The sequence below is a fragment of the Megalopta genalis genome, chromosome 6, assembly GCF_051020955.1.
Source record: "Megalopta genalis isolate 19385.01 chromosome 6, iyMegGena1_principal, whole genome shotgun sequence".
Classification (NCBI taxonomy): Eukaryota; Metazoa; Arthropoda; class Insecta; order Hymenoptera; family Halictidae; genus Megalopta; species Megalopta genalis.
The window spans coordinates 8,901,222-8,917,139 of NC_135018.1; the positions used below are offsets into that span (position 1 = coordinate 8,901,222).

Consider the following 15,918-nt stretch of genomic DNA (forward strand, 5'->3'; position numbering starts at 1 on the left):
GGACTAGGGTAGAGGAGCCAATCACCGTGGGCTCTCTGTTGGCAGCCTTCAGGAGTTTTCGCTGCTAAACACAACTTTAGTTCAACGTGCTTTGACGAGTCTGACTCGCGACTAGTGATTCCTAATAATAACCTGTTAACTATGAATGTTATTCCGTTTCTTTTTTTAGGTCGAAGTAAAATTCCGTTCTCTGGTCGTTAACCGTTTGCGTACCAGATGGTTCTGAAGAAAAACAGGATCGAAAAGCGCCGAAGAGCGCAACAGCGCTCCTTCGATTACACTGTCCGACACGATTTTTGGGTTGCTATAGCCACTATGAAATTCTTGTAGAGCTTCACTCCCTGAACAAGAATCCGAAAACCGAATGGCTCCATCACCCTCAGTTTTTTAAATAAACGAACTTTTGTAAAAATCCAAAATTTTCGACAAAAATGAGGTATTGCATGGAAAGTACAAAAACGTTAGAAAGTTCTAATTGGTGTTAAAAGATAGAGGAGAGTTTCCCGAATATAATGGCATGCAATTTATTAATTGTTTTTGGTCCTAAATAGCAATGAATTGATGTCAAAGTTGAAAAAAGTGTCGACGTGAACAGTTTCTGCGCAATATTTTTGTATTTTTACGAAAAGTTTTTTGTTCGGCACGAAAACTCTACCCAGGATCGGATTCTGTAGACATTTCTGAAGAAATTTTTCAACAATTTTCGCGATATTTTAAGAACCTCCGTCTTTGACATGTCTAATTTTAACAAATTGAACTTATATAAAGGAATTAGATACGTCCTGTACGATAAACGTAAAGTTAATCATGCTTGAAAATAAATAAAAGTCACAGTAGTTGGTTACCCCACAGTAACTGGCACCACTACCCTGTATCCTATCTACTACGACACACATTACGTTGGTGACGACTCGCACGCGAGATGAACCGAGATGTGCCGAGGGATAATCATTTCTGTAACCTATAGAATTCACGTCATAATAGCGGGAAATCGAAGTGTGATATTTTTCGAAGTAAATATTAGAGTTGACGTAATTATCATCGTAAAATAGCGAGGATGTACCAACGAACGGTGAACGCTGGTTAAACGGAATTATAGACACTCGAGCCACTCGAGCCATCATTACCGAACGAACCTATCAGAAAATTGGATAATATTCCGTCATTATTCGTGGCTGGCTTCTCTCTTGTCATTAGACCCGAGAAAAGTTGTCGAACGACAAACAATTTCGCGAATGTTGTATAAATTAGCCTCGCTACGCGTTTCATACAGGGTTGGAAAGTTCGATGGGGTAACGAATGGGTTTCCACGGATCCGAATGGAAACACGCAAGAATAAAGATCGTTGCGGCACACTCCTGTCTTTCCCGTGTAATTACAAATCGGCTGTTTATCCGCGTAATTGGAAGACGCGGGCTGGAATCGTTGCCAGCCGAGGGAATCCTCGAACGGACCATCGCCGGCGCTAATTTCGGGCGCATCTCCTGTGATTACGAGCATGCAACACAATGTGTAACAATTCCTCAACACGAAATGGCAACTGTAATTGACCCGACACGATGTTTCGACACACTACGATAACCAGGGGGAGATGGATCTTGATTTGAACGTGCCAGATAAAATTGCACTACACGGAATTGCTAGTTCCGTCTATAATGCAAGACTTTCCATTCTTACAGTCTTTTTATTTTAGACGCGATCTCTACACGGAGCCAACTTCGTTTATCGAGAAAGCGTCGTAGCTTCTTACAGGATCGACTTTTCATGCTGAACAGTTTTACGTAGATTCTTCGTGGAATCGTCCAAAATACTGTGAAAAATTCTACAATTTAGTGACTTCGTTGTAAAAAAAATAGCTTAAAGTGTATCTTCTCCAACCCCTTAAGCTTCACCTCGCTATCATATTAGACCGAATTACCGTCACTACGACAGTAATTAATTTCTATTTCATTTCATCCGGAGAAACAATAAAATGCACTGCTTTTCCCTAATAATATTAATCCAATTATTGGTTAGATTTTCAATTTACTTGTTAAAATGGAAGTGACGCAACTAATCGTTACGAATGGAACATCCTTTTCATAACCGTCCACTCTTTTTGTAATTTTATAACTAATGGGTTATGATTAATGGTTATAATTTTATAACTAATATAACTAATAATTTTATAACTATAACCACCCGTGTATATTGAATAAATAAATACACAACTAATTACATACTTATTTTATATCCTAAATTCTTATTTCGAATATATTTCTTGATTTTGTTCAGTTCGAATATGTCACCTAAAAAGAAGATCGTGTTAATCCAAATAACATGCAAGCTACGCTAAACTAAATAATAGAGAAAAAAGAATCTTTTAATGTATGTACCTTTAATATTGAATTACAACCGAAGACATTTAATAATTTAATAATGCAATTACGCTAATATTAGTCTACTTTATTAGAATGCCTCGTTCATAAATATCAAGGTTTATTAAATAACCTTTCAACACCGCCGATATACGAAAGGAACGAAATGTACACTTTTTAAGAAATCGAAAAGCGTTAGATCAAAAAATGTAGAAGCAAGTTAGTCGTACCACGTATATTTACTCGTATATAGTATAGTAATTACTGATATAGTAAAATAGTATAATACTCGCGTACCGATTATACTCGTATAAACGAATAGTTGGCAGTAGAGACAAATTGGTTCTGTTTACATCGAAAATTTACGACCACACGTCTATTCGCGGTTACCAAACCGAATTGCATAGGCAGCGGAGATTACCGAACCGACCATGCGTATGCACTCGTACCGCAGGAGATGCGATTACCAAATGTAGTCCGCGAATTATCGAAGAAGCGTGTTTCGACGCTGACAACGGTGAGAGGTTGTTTTCGAAGGTGGACAGCTTCGCTACCTCGTCGGCACTCGACGCGCAGCCACGCCGTACCGTCCTTGGATTTCGACAGGGTTCCTACTTCTGAATTCGCGACGTAAGTACCTTTACCACGACTTCCGACATCGCTGAATCCGCGGCCGATTATCCTCCGACCGCGACTGCGAAACAGCTCGCTGGATGACCGATCATCGCTGATCCCGATCGCGATCCCGATTTCCGCCGCAAGCACCGATCGAACACCCTGAATAATTCATCGGATTATTAACAATTTTCCGTGTCGTTTGACTCCGTGATCCGTGGCATCGCGGTTTCGCTTAACCAGGGTACCGACAACGGCGTGGGGAATTACGGATCCTCGATCGTAACGATCGAGCGGATCGTCGGGTGAATTCTAGGGACCCCGGTGACCCAGTTCCATCGCTCCGCGGGATGCAATTCCCGATTCTACGAAAGAAACGTTCGGAACGTTTCGATTGATATGCAATCGTTGCTGTTGCTAGCTCGCGTATGCTGGATGCGCCCAAGAGATTAAGTATCGTCGAATAATTATGATCTATCGTCGAATCGTTTCTGTCCGGCCCAATTTCCTTTGGTTAGCGAAATCGTTTTCGGTCGACAAGTAACGTGATGTAACATCGATCGAAGACCCGCGCCCTCAATTAAGAGAGAACTCGTTTCCGATCACCAGAGGCCTTCCAAAATCGAGTCGCAACAACTTGGGCAACGTGTCGCGACAGCCAGAAGATACATACAAATCGAGAACGGACTGGATGTCGTAAACTCTCCGATATAAACTATGGTCGGATTATGCAAAGTCGTTCGCCAAAATTTCAGTTTCTTATCGACATGCATTGCGTGACCGACGACGTTTCATAGGCCACGAGCGACAAGGAAAAAAAAACAGGTTCAAGATACTCGAGGTGTGGTCCTCGTTGGCCCGGCAAGACGATCTACAAGATCCTTTCACACCGGTTCCCTTGCAATCTGTGTTTCGCAACGAAATATTTTCGGCGGCTGTTGTTAGCCGTTTCGCGGTCACGCGAAAACTGGCTTTGGGTGTGCCACATAAAGTATATTTCGGGCATTTTATCAGCCCCGAATCAATTTTACACTGGCATCTTTCGATTAAAAAGATCGATGTCAATTATATTTTGTCCATTATGCCGCAACTCTTCTGAAACGCGATGAAATTAACATCGAAGGAAAGCATCGCATTCCCGTAATATCTGTGCAATTACAATTTTAAACGGAGCAAACGGTGCAATTACAATTTTTCTTCCACAAAATTTTGAGGTAGCTGATTGCTGTGCCCTTTGTTTATCTTCAAAGACATGTCAAAGACGGAGGTTCTTAAAATATCACAAGAATTATTTCAATCTCTTTGATACCGAATTCGCGAAATTTTCTGTGAAACTTTTGAAAGAGCTTAAGAAAATACTGAACGATCGAAGATATACAAATAAATAAATCGTTTTAGGTAAGATGTCACGATGTTAATTGTATTGGTAAAACGTGTTAAGATTATGGAAAAACAGGACAGTGACTGATTATTTGAATTTTTGTTTTTTAGTTTCAATTTCAGTAGTTTATTTGTTGTACGCACAATCTCAAATCTCAAATCATCTCTGGCAGATTTTTAAAGGGAAGAAATGTAAATATAACATTTTGTTAAAGCAGGCGTCTCTAATGTGTGTCTTTTAAATGACTTAATATTACATTACATTTTTTTGTACAGTATAAAATTGGTGAAAGTATATTAGGTATTAAAATTTTATTGTGCACGATTATTGAGGCACGATTATTCAGGGAGGGAACACAATAACTGATTTTTGCAAATCACAGTAACACACAGTAACTGGCTCCAGAACTTTCTCTCTTTTCCTTTCTCCTAATATTCAAAGGAGATTTGATACTTGTATCACGGGAGAATTTCTATCGACATGGGGATTTCCAGTAATATAACCTGCCGAGTATGAATGCTTACCGTTCATTGAATTCGGAAAACAATTCTGTTCTTTTATCATCAATATTTAAGCGTTCGAGTAAGAGTAGGCACACAGTATATGTAAATCTTCTTTTTCTTCCGAGAAATAATTAGAATCGAAGAAGTCGTAATATCATCGTATCTGCGATGAAGATGGTACGGCGCGGGGTTAAGTCCCTAAGAAATGCCATTTAAATTGCTAAAGTTGCGTTTGGAAACTCCTGCAGACTGCTAGCAGGGCACAGTAATTGGCTCCTCTATCCTATAATCATAGCGAACGCGTTGAACCGTTTTATGCGTACATAATGAAATAGATGCTCTCGAGAAGTTAACATCTTTTCGCGTAGTTCGAAGCACAATGTAATGTTTGCACGAGAACTTTCTTCCGTAAGAGGCTCCGCTTCGAAACGGAAGCGGCGACACCGAGAAATTCGAGAGGGCCAATTTCTCCTAGGCAAGAGTGAATTAAAACCTTACGCAAGGATGGAAGAGAAACCGTTGGGAATTAAGCGAGCCGAAGATACCGGCGCTATCGAGCTATCGAGGTCTTCGAACTTGGGGCTGCGTCGACATTTATGCAACGCCGATTCCGGCCGCAGGAATCGCAAACAACCTGCAGGATCGCTAAACATGTTCCGGACAGTCATCCGGCTAACAACGCGGCGCACGCAATGTGCAATTGACGGTCACAATGACACGCATAATAAATGTAGATCAAGAGTCGAAGCCCTCCGGTACTTATGTTACGCTTGTTCTACTTTCCTGCACTCTCCGCCTAAGTTTCTAAACTAAATAGTTTCTCTTGGTGCACGGGCCGTGTTGTCCTTTCATGTGAAAGTCGTTAAAGCTTCATCTTCGACTACGATGGCTCTGATTGGCCCCGGATCAAGGAATGTAGATCGTTTTTCCGACGAACGATTGCGATTAGGGGCAGACTCGCTGTACGCGATAATCGATGCTTCGGTAACATTAATTATTATTTATGCTGGAGAAAACCAGTGGAGTTTGAAAAAGTTCACTTTTTAGAAGGTATTCAATATTTTCAATGCTAACAATAAGATCTTGATAACAACTACGTAACGTTTTCATTCAAATATATAACAAAATTGAATGTGTGAATACCCCTTAAAAACAGAATACATATAATGTATACAATGATTTAGTTGATTTAATTCACATGCTTAATCTTTTTCACGAACGTAGCCGCCGCCACGTGGCGTTGCATAAACCAAGGGAAATCTTTTTCAGCAAAAATACGACAGCAGAAACTCCAAAGTGTGTGACCATTTTGCGCTACAACAACGAGTCATACTCGCGATGAAGATTTTATATTATAATCCATTAAATATGCATATTTCTTCGAAATCGAAACAAGATTTGCATGTTTTGCATTTGCGTCAATTCATTCAAAAATTGATTCTTCCGACGCGACAATTTAGGAACGAAAGTAAACGAAGATACGAGAAACAAAAATGATCTCGTTCTACTAGGAAAACGATAAAGAAAGAGGAAGTGTCAATCAACGTAGTTGCGAAAGAAATCTAAGGTGCCGATACCGGCACGTTTCTCGCTTTCATTTCGATATACAGGGTGTCCCAAAAATGTCTCGCAAACCGGAAATGAAAAGTTCCTGGGATCATTTGAAGTAAGTTTTTCCTTAGCGAAAATGCAACCCGTGGCTTCGTTTACGAATTATTAACGAAAAACACTGACCAATGAGAGGCGAGCTCGCCCAGCGCTTGGCGTCCGAGCCAATGAGCGCACCAAGCCCAGTTCCGCTCATTGGCTCGGCCGCCTCGCGCTAGCATATCTCAACTCTCATTGGTCACTCTTTTTCGTTAATAACTCGTAAACAAAGCCGTGGATTGCATTTTCGTCAAGGACAAACTTACTTCAAATTACCTCAGGAACCTCCCATTCTCGGATTGCGAGACATTTTTGGGACACCCTGTATGCGCATATGTGGACGGTAAAAAGGCAACTCAGAATTATTTTTCGAAAGTCCTACAATCTGGAAACTTTGAATAGCTCTACATTTGTGCTCCACAGTGTATGCGACTGTGTCTCGCGCGCACATTTAATCGCCTGCGATCGAGATGGCGGCGACCTTTAAGACAATTTCGAACCGCAAAACCGAGCGCGTCAACTTTCTACGCCGCCTCGGGCAAGAAAGGAACCCTTCGTCGCGCGTCCTCTATCGGCGCGTATGCTACGCGAATCGCGCGAGCATGATCGCTCGGACCCTTCCGTGAACAGAAAATCAATTATTATCAGACCGTGGATCTTCGTGCAAAATAAAAATTATCCAAATTAATTGCAAGAAACGTAAGGTAGATGCAAATGTTTTTCCTCTTTCAATCTCTCCACGCAGCTTTGCAACGCACACAGTCATTTTTTTACGACAAATCCATAAAATCAGCTGCCTAATTATTATATATTACAACGTCGAGAAATTTATTCGACTGATTTTATTTAAGAGACTTTCTAGAAATTCCGACTTTCTCTCGAAATTTTGGTTATGCATCGGCCGAGAGAAGAATTTCGATAATTTTGCAGACACTCTCTCCGCGGATCTTTGTTCACACGAATAACTCTTCTCGATAAGTAGGAGAAATCCGGCAGGACGCGAGTGAAAATTCGAAACAAAGAAATTCTCCGGAAATCGGAGGATGGCATAACCGCGGATTGTAACGATTTCCCTCGAATCGGATTGGCACGGGCGTCGAAATACAATCGGAATAACGTGGAATGCGGTGGAAAAAGAAATTACACGCAATATAGTCGGCTTAAATCAGTGCAAACGATCGATGAGATTCAAGCCTGCACACATTGAAATAGGATACAACTGTCTGCGTGAAATTCGACGTAACGGCGATGGTTGTCCGAAGCTTTTACATACGTTTTGTCTAAGCTTTGTTGCGTGATCCTTGCGAGGTTACGCAGGAACGCGGAAGAACGATTATCTTTTTTACAATGAAAATACTTTTCCCAGTTACGACGCACCCCGGATTAATAAAACAGGAGATGGTCGAGATAATGATTACGCGGCTTTCCTCGTTGGACACGCGTAATATGAAAATAACCATGAAAAAGGATGTATTTACAAAATGATCTGTATAATGGTGCTTCGTGCACTTTCCTCGACGTCCGTGTGGAGCACGGGAAAGTATGTTAATATTCTTGAGAGCACGACACAAAATTCGACTCACGAATGAATCATTCTGAACAATACTTAGACGAGATGCTTTCGCGGATTTGTGACTCGCTCGCGGTAAAGGTTCGGAGGATAATTCGAATAATTATTCTCGTTACAGAAATCGAATGTAACGAAGCGTGGAAGAACGATAAGTGCACACCGACGTGACGCGACGTGACGCGATGCGACGCGGAGGATGTATGGAACTAATTGTACATCTAGCAACGAAATTGGCGGCTGTCAACGACGATAGAGGCGGTAACGGTAGAGCGGAGATCGAAGTTAATAAAGAAAAAGAAACCCTAGGCAACGCGAATTTCAGGAAGTCCGTTGAAGTAAACGATGCAGAAGAGGCGCTTTCTCCGATGGAAAACCTGATTTAGATTACGTTTATGCGCGGGCTTGTGCAAGGTGCCCGCGCGTCCATCGGCGATTCTTAAAAAAAGTTTAGAGTAAAATTATTATTATTTAGTAAATATATTATGAAAATAAAAATGCTCGAATAATTTTTTATTTAAATCAGTATTTAATTATTAAGAATAAAATGTTATTTAAATAATTTTCTAATAGGGCCAAAAATTATTAAAATAATATTTTAAATAAAAATAATCATATTTAAGATTTAAAAAAAAAGTTTCAGTTTAGGATAAAATTTTTATTATTTAGTAAATATATATTACGAAAATAAAAATGCTAGAATAATTTTTTATTTAAATCAGTAGTTATTTATTTATTAAAAATAAAATGTTATTTAAATATCTACCGTGGTCGGCAGTGCACAGTGCACACACTCGCCACGCCGTTACGGCCGTATGGCCAATAACCGTGCCCGCGCCGGTGCATATAAATGCGCTTCCACGGGCTAAGGAGGACCGGCGAACGCATCGCGCATCACGTCAGACAAATCGTCTTATGATTTACGATCGACCGCGTTGATGGTTGATAGCCGCCAAACGAGCGCCGTGCAACCGATGCAGGCCAGCCGATTTCATGAGAAAATGCCCGACTCCGGGAGATAATGTTCATCTTTCGAACATACATATTTTCAGTGGACTACACTAAACAGAAAACCCTGTTCGATATATTTCAAATTTTACCGCGAAATGGAAGTTGTTGCATCGAATCGTTAGGACGATTTAGAGCGATTCTTTTTACAAGGTACTGATATATTCATTCGTTCAGTATTTTCGTAAGCTTCTTTACAAGCTTCTCAGATAGCAGAGGACGTCCATTTTAAGTCTTAAAGACGTCCCGAACCAGATGTCGTTTTAACGTCTGAAACAAGGCGTCGATAAATTGAAATAATTCTTGTGGTATTTCAAGAACTTCCGTCTTTGATTTGCTTAATTTCAACGAACAACTAATTAATTGAATGTAAATAAAACATTTTGACACTTGTTATACGATAAATATAAAGTCAATTATGCTTGAAAATGAACAAAAGGCACGGTAATTGGCTAGCACACAGTAACTGACTCCGCTACCCTAGTTGGTTCAAATGGAAATCGACGTTGCACTTTTTTCTGTTCGAAAATGCACAATTTGTAGATAGAAGATTGCGCGAAAGTCCGGTTGGAAGACTGATTGTTTGCAATTGTTTACAATGACCGGTGACAATCGGAAGCGTGACCGTACCGGCAAATCTAACCACAGGATATCTCGCTTCGACGCGTTAATGGCAGTCACTTGAACGACAGCGATGAAGCGGAATGCACGTAACGCAACGCGCCGCGCCGCGCCGGGTCAATGCAACGGAACACATTCGGTTCAACCTGTACGGAAATAGCAACTTCGCAAAAGAGAATGTCCACTCTCGCTTTCCATATTTGGTCTTTTAGCATATCCAAAGACATTGTAGTTCGAAAGTTGTGCAACTTCCACGCGACCGTTTTCTTCTTCCGATTTCGAAGAACTGAAAAAGAACTGAAATTGTTCGTAGTAAAACGTAAAATATATTCAATTCATGAAAAGGATGAAAAACGTAAAAGACGGCGAATCTATCGAGGTCGCTGAAGGTTGTACGTTTGTAGAAGATACGAGGTACTTTTGCAACTGTCACCTGCAATTGTGGCAAAGTCGGGAAGGGGATAGAAACAGTGATGACAATAATAATGAAAAATTGATAATAATTCCTCCCCGATTGCATGAAGATTGCAAAACATCTTTCATAAAGCAAAATCACCCGAACGAAGTGTCTCACCCACTAACCTACTTCATCCGTTCTATCAAGAATGTACAAAAGCAGCAGCAGAATAAAAAAAGAATGCGTACTGCGATTATCTTATGCAACCGGTATGCGCGCGATAACAACGCCAAGGTTATTTAGGTTATTTAGATTATACAACATAAACCGCCAAGAAACGCATCGCGTTTTACTTGCATTGTGACGGTAGATTATAAGCTCGTTGCGTGGCAACATTGTTCGACCAGCCTCATTCGTTTAATGTAGTTTTATATGGATAAACCCGATACATATCTCGTTGTCACGCTCGAATATATTATACCTAAGAGGAATTCACGCGGCGATCATTACCTTTCTTTAGCCAGTTTTCCACATACCGAACAGGTCCGTCGGAGAACGCATCTCTCGCAAAAAAAAACACGGATAGCTAAACTACGTTTACTTCAGAGGATTAACAAATCCTTTTCAACTGCGCAACGAACCAGATTATATAAGAGAGAAAATTCGTTGACGGGTAATTAGTCAGATAAATGATCCGAGCAGACCGAAATCCGTTGGACGCCGACACACTTTGCGTATTCCCGGTGCTCAGCTTTCGGAGATTCATTTCCAAATAGAATTAGGAATTGCCTTGCCTTCGAAAATTCTAATGCACGTATTGTACGTATAAGCATTTATAATATTATATATATATATATATATATATATATATATAATATTATAAATAAAATAATATAATAATATAATATATAATATATTATATAATATATATAATATTATAAATTATATTATTATATATTATATTTAGAATAATTTTTTAGAATAAATGCTTATACGTATATAATTATATAATAATAATAATAAATAATATATATAAATAATAATAATAATAAATATATATATATAATATAATTATATACGTATAAGCATTTATTCTAAATTCCTAACGTGCTCGAGATTTTCGTTCTCCGCGCCGGGAAACGTGCGTAATTGATCACGGATACGAGTATCCTGATGAGACCGATAAGGACAGCGTACCGGTGGTAAGAGTAGACGACCTTGCACCGTGCACCTTATTCCGCAAGACGATCCACAGACGTCCACGGATCGCTGCTCGAGACGCGCGCTGGTAATATCCACCTTAATTATATGCATCTAGCCGAGACGCCTAATAACGGGATGTTGCGAAGCTTCGTTAGCCTCGCAAAAACCGTTCCAGATTAATAACCGAGATTCTCTGTTGCGCAATCGTCGCCCGTCAAGCGTCGCCCGTCGACCGGTTGTAGGCGCTGCGTCGTGTTTATCCGAGGGATAACCTTGAGGAGGTTCGGAGAATACAACGCGGTCGCTCGACAATAACATAGACGCGAACACGTCCCTTTAAAATCCACGAGAGAACAACATTCTTTACATCGAGAAATTGCGCAACGACATAAGATACCAAAAGTTCGCACATTTTGCACGCAACGGTAATTTAGCTTGCCGCGAGTCATCGTTACGAAGCGCGTGCCCCTAATTGTTTAACTTTCATTATTCAAGGACTCGCGATTACTCCCGACAGCTGCTAACAAAGCGTTTTCCGTGTATGTATTCGGCTCGTTCGGGGATCCCAGGAAAACAATCTTCTTTCACATTATTAGGTATTATAGTATTAAGTAGTGCAGTAAATTCTCCCTAATTTTACAGAGATGATACGATTATTCAAGCGTTGGCGGCTCGTTTTTATAGTTACCGATTTTCGATAATCTATAAAAGGAGCCGCAAGGCTCGAATAATCGTACCTCCTCTACCCAAATTTTTGTTTCGAAGCTGAGGGTCAATTAGGGAGAATTTACTGTATTAAATATCACGAGTAGAGTAGTGGAGCCAGTTATTGTGGGGGTAGCCAATTACTGTGCTTTTTGTTCATTTTCAAGCATAATTCACTTTATAGTTATCGTATAAGACGTATAACATCTTTTCAGATAAATTCAATAAATTATTTATTTGTTAAAATTAACCCTTTGAACTCGAGTGGCGACTGTAAGGCGCCATTGAAAATTGTTATTATCATGTTCGAAGTAATTTTAACATCATCAAATTTGTTTGTATTAGCAAAACTGTAAAATGTGTAGTTGTTGCATGCGTCAAAAAATTCGATTTCATACGTATAAGATGCACTGGGTTCTATAAAATGGAAATGCTACAGGTTAGAAAAAGTATTTCGAATTTCGAGTTGAAATGGCTCCGACCGCTAAAGGTTAAATGTATAAAAAGCGGAAGTTCATAAAATACCAGAGAAATTACTTCAATTTTTTTACACTGAATTCGCGAATTCAGTGAAACTTATGAAAAAGCTTACGAAAGTACTGAACAAATGAAGATCAATGTGAATTGTGTATTGGTAAAACGAATTAAGACTATGGAAATACAAAACAGTAATTATTAGATAGCGGGTTTTTTATGCAAAATAAGAATTGTCTGCACTAATTACAAGATATAGAAGCTATCTGGACATTTATTTCGTTCTTTAATCACTTTAATAAGCTGAAAATAATGCAACGATATATCTAAATTCTTTTAACGTTTTCACTATTTTGTATATTTCACTATTTTTCACTGTTTTCTACTCATTTTCATTCGATATTTTATAATAGATACATGCCTTTAAATTGTTTGAATATTTTCGTTGTAAATTTCAGCTATCCATTTGTGCATCATAAATGTGTAAGTTGTATTTAGTTGCGAAAACTCCCGAGGGCTGCTAACTGGGCGCAGTAATAGGCTGCTCTACGCTAATGTGAATTTACCGTTTTTGCTGGAGACGTCTACGAGATGCAACTTTTCCGCTCCGAATTGCGAGAATTAAATGGTAGGTTAAATTAGCCATTCCTTTCTCCTACACGTAGGAAACGAAAGCGAAGCGTGGACTGTTTTCGGTTTTGCAAAATCCAGTCTGCTGGCCGGAGATCGAGAAGAAGAAGAAGAAGAAGTAGAATAAGAGACTCGGGCGCGTGTCGCAAGCAATCGAGAGCCGACGATAACGGATGTTCGACGGTATTGAAGCAGCATCGTCGTTGACGAAACGAAAACCGCTGACCCCATCCAGCCGCTTCTGCTTCTCGCGTTGCGATCGGCTTACGGCTTACGGCTTACGCAAAAGCTGAGCAAGGAATACGAGATGCCGTAACACGGGAAGCAACGCCTGTAATAGATGTGTAATTTAGATCGAGGATCACGGATGATGTGCATTAACTTTCGACGAGATCGGCCGACCTTTTCCATCGCTGCTCGAGCACTGACCAGTCGCGGCTGGCACAGCAGCGCCGTGTACCATAAGAACCATTAATATTTCGCGACTCGTTTCGATGTTCGCTGAAGAGCCACTTGACGCGCGACGCTCCCGAGTAACTCTGCTTCTCGAACCGGGCAACGAGCAATCCAAAGTCCAATACTTGCCCCAGACGTTTCTTGAAGCCTGTCTACAGTCCGCTCTCTACCTTTGATCCTCCGATCGGTTTTCGAACGATCGAGCACTTAATTTCAAGATGCGACGGCGCAGGATTGCGACACGCTTTTGACGAGCCGTTGCGTCACTTAGACTGCAGACTAATGGCTTATCTTATTTGCAACTGGACGTAATTTCTGGTTCCCATGGAATGAGATTACCGTAGAGCGAAAGGAATTATAAAATTCGCCGTGGCTTGCAAGAACTCGGAAGATCTAAATGAGCAAGCACCAGGTACGACGCGCGTTTACAAGAATGACGAGACTGAATTTATTTGGTTAGCCGATAAATCTCATTGCCTGTTTTTCCCCATAGATGGCAATACAGAAAAACGCAACGATTTATTGGCTAACCTAATATTTAGACCAGGGGTGTCAAACTCGCGACCCGAGATGAACATTCTTGATGTCAAGTATCAGGACGTAAACAATAATTTAACTTTATATATGTTTATTACAATGTACTAGTCAAAATAAAAATATTTGTTTTTATGAACATTGATTTTTTTTGCGGCCCACCTAAAGTTGAGCATTGTTTATTTGGCTCAAGTTAGCTTTTGAGTTTGACACCTCTGATTTAGACCGTTCGCCGTTCGTTCGATTAACGTGTGCTTAAAATAAAGAAATTATAAACACTACCGAACAATCCGAAACCGGTCATTTTGACAGTATCCAGAAAACTGTAAACGATGCCGCGCAGTTTTCCGAGTCTATCGGGAAATCACGATCCGAAGTTTCCCGACGTTCCATTGCGTTTTTATAGAGGTGATCGAGGAAACCGCATAATCGTGTCCGGTTGAACCCCAGACTCCAGCCGAGCGTTGTCCCGCACTCGACTAGGATTCCACCGCGAGCTGCCTGTCGTCGATCACCGGTAAATATCTGTAGCAGCTGGGAAAGCATGAAATTTACGGCCACCCGTTACAACGTTTGTTACGATAGACAAGAGACCGGAGCGGCGCGGCGCGACGCGACGGCGCACGACTAGGCGTGGTCCACGCGTACACTCTTGCAGTCTCTTTCCTTCTTCCTTTCTTTCGTTTCTCTCCGCGTCTCTCTACTACTACTCTTTTTGCTATCTACTATCGAGACACTTGAAAATACGATACACTTGCGGACAGGATCGCAGGTAAAGCCGCGTTTGCGATTATTATGCCACGGAATAACGATATGGAGCGTAGCGGTGTATGCGGTAGATCGGATCGTAAAATAAAGCAACGGTTTTATTTCTGTGGGCATTTTCGAGGCAATTCCGATCGATGATTGGATTTTAATAGAACGGCGGGAGAATTGATACGGATGTCTGCGGATCTTGCGAAAGACACCATCGTTGAAAGGATGCGATTAATGTAAACTACGCGAAGACATTTGTCTCTTCGAGATATATGTTCGGCCATCAAAGACGGAGGTAGAAATATGGCAAATTAAAAGCACGAATAAACGGCGCTAATTGATTGTTCGCCAATATTCAAACGTTTCAACCGCGAACGAACTAAGCAACCATATCTAAATCTCTTAAATATTTCTCCGCCGTCTCTTAGAACTTTATGTATTTCTGCACTCTATGTGCTGATCATTCATTCTTTTATATCCATTACGTACAATATTTCTATTTTCATTCTTATTTCTCTTTTTTTGTATTCTTACTCTGTATGAAGTCATTCTGAACCTCTGTAACTTCTCCTTTTTCGTAATCTTATAACAAATGGGTAACTCCCCGTAGATATTTAATAAATAAATAAACAAATAAACAAATATGTCTCAAATTTTACAGCGATCAATGTTTGTTAAACTGTATTATTAAAGGGCTTAGAAAGCTCGCCAATAAAGAGTAATAATATTAATAATAATAATAATAATAATAATAATAATAATAATATGAAAATTTTCAAAGACACGAAATGGAGGACGAGATATTCGAATTTTGAACATGAGTTAAGCGATGACCGATACGCTTATGTTCGCCTCGAAATGGTCCTGCAACGACGGTGGGATGCCCTTTGGGCGAGAAACACCTGAGCAACGGGCAACACGCGACAGAAATGCAACTGGCGTAACATTCGATTCCTGTTACTTCTATTTACGATCAAAACTTTCGAATCGCAGTCGCCGACACGTGTCTTGATCCTACGTTTACGACTAGCTGAATATGAAAGGATCCGCGGTGATTTTTATCG

At 40.3% G+C, this 15,918-nt stretch overlaps 1 protein-coding gene and 1 long non-coding RNA gene across 11 annotated transcripts in view; both read right to left on the reverse strand.

Annotated features, from left to right (window-relative positions):
* LOC117223835 (uncharacterized) overlaps positions 1–15,918 on the reverse strand; it is a 76,089-nt gene that overhangs the window by 48,278 nt on the left and 11,893 nt on the right. The window lies entirely within an intron of this gene.
* Positions 12,221–13,636, reverse strand: LOC143259648 (uncharacterized). Its single transcript, XR_013033666.1, has 2 exons — positions 13,511–13,636; positions 12,221–13,439 (listed from the first exon to the last, which is right to left on the reverse strand). It is a non-coding gene; the product is annotated as an uncharacterized LOC143259648 (long non-coding RNA).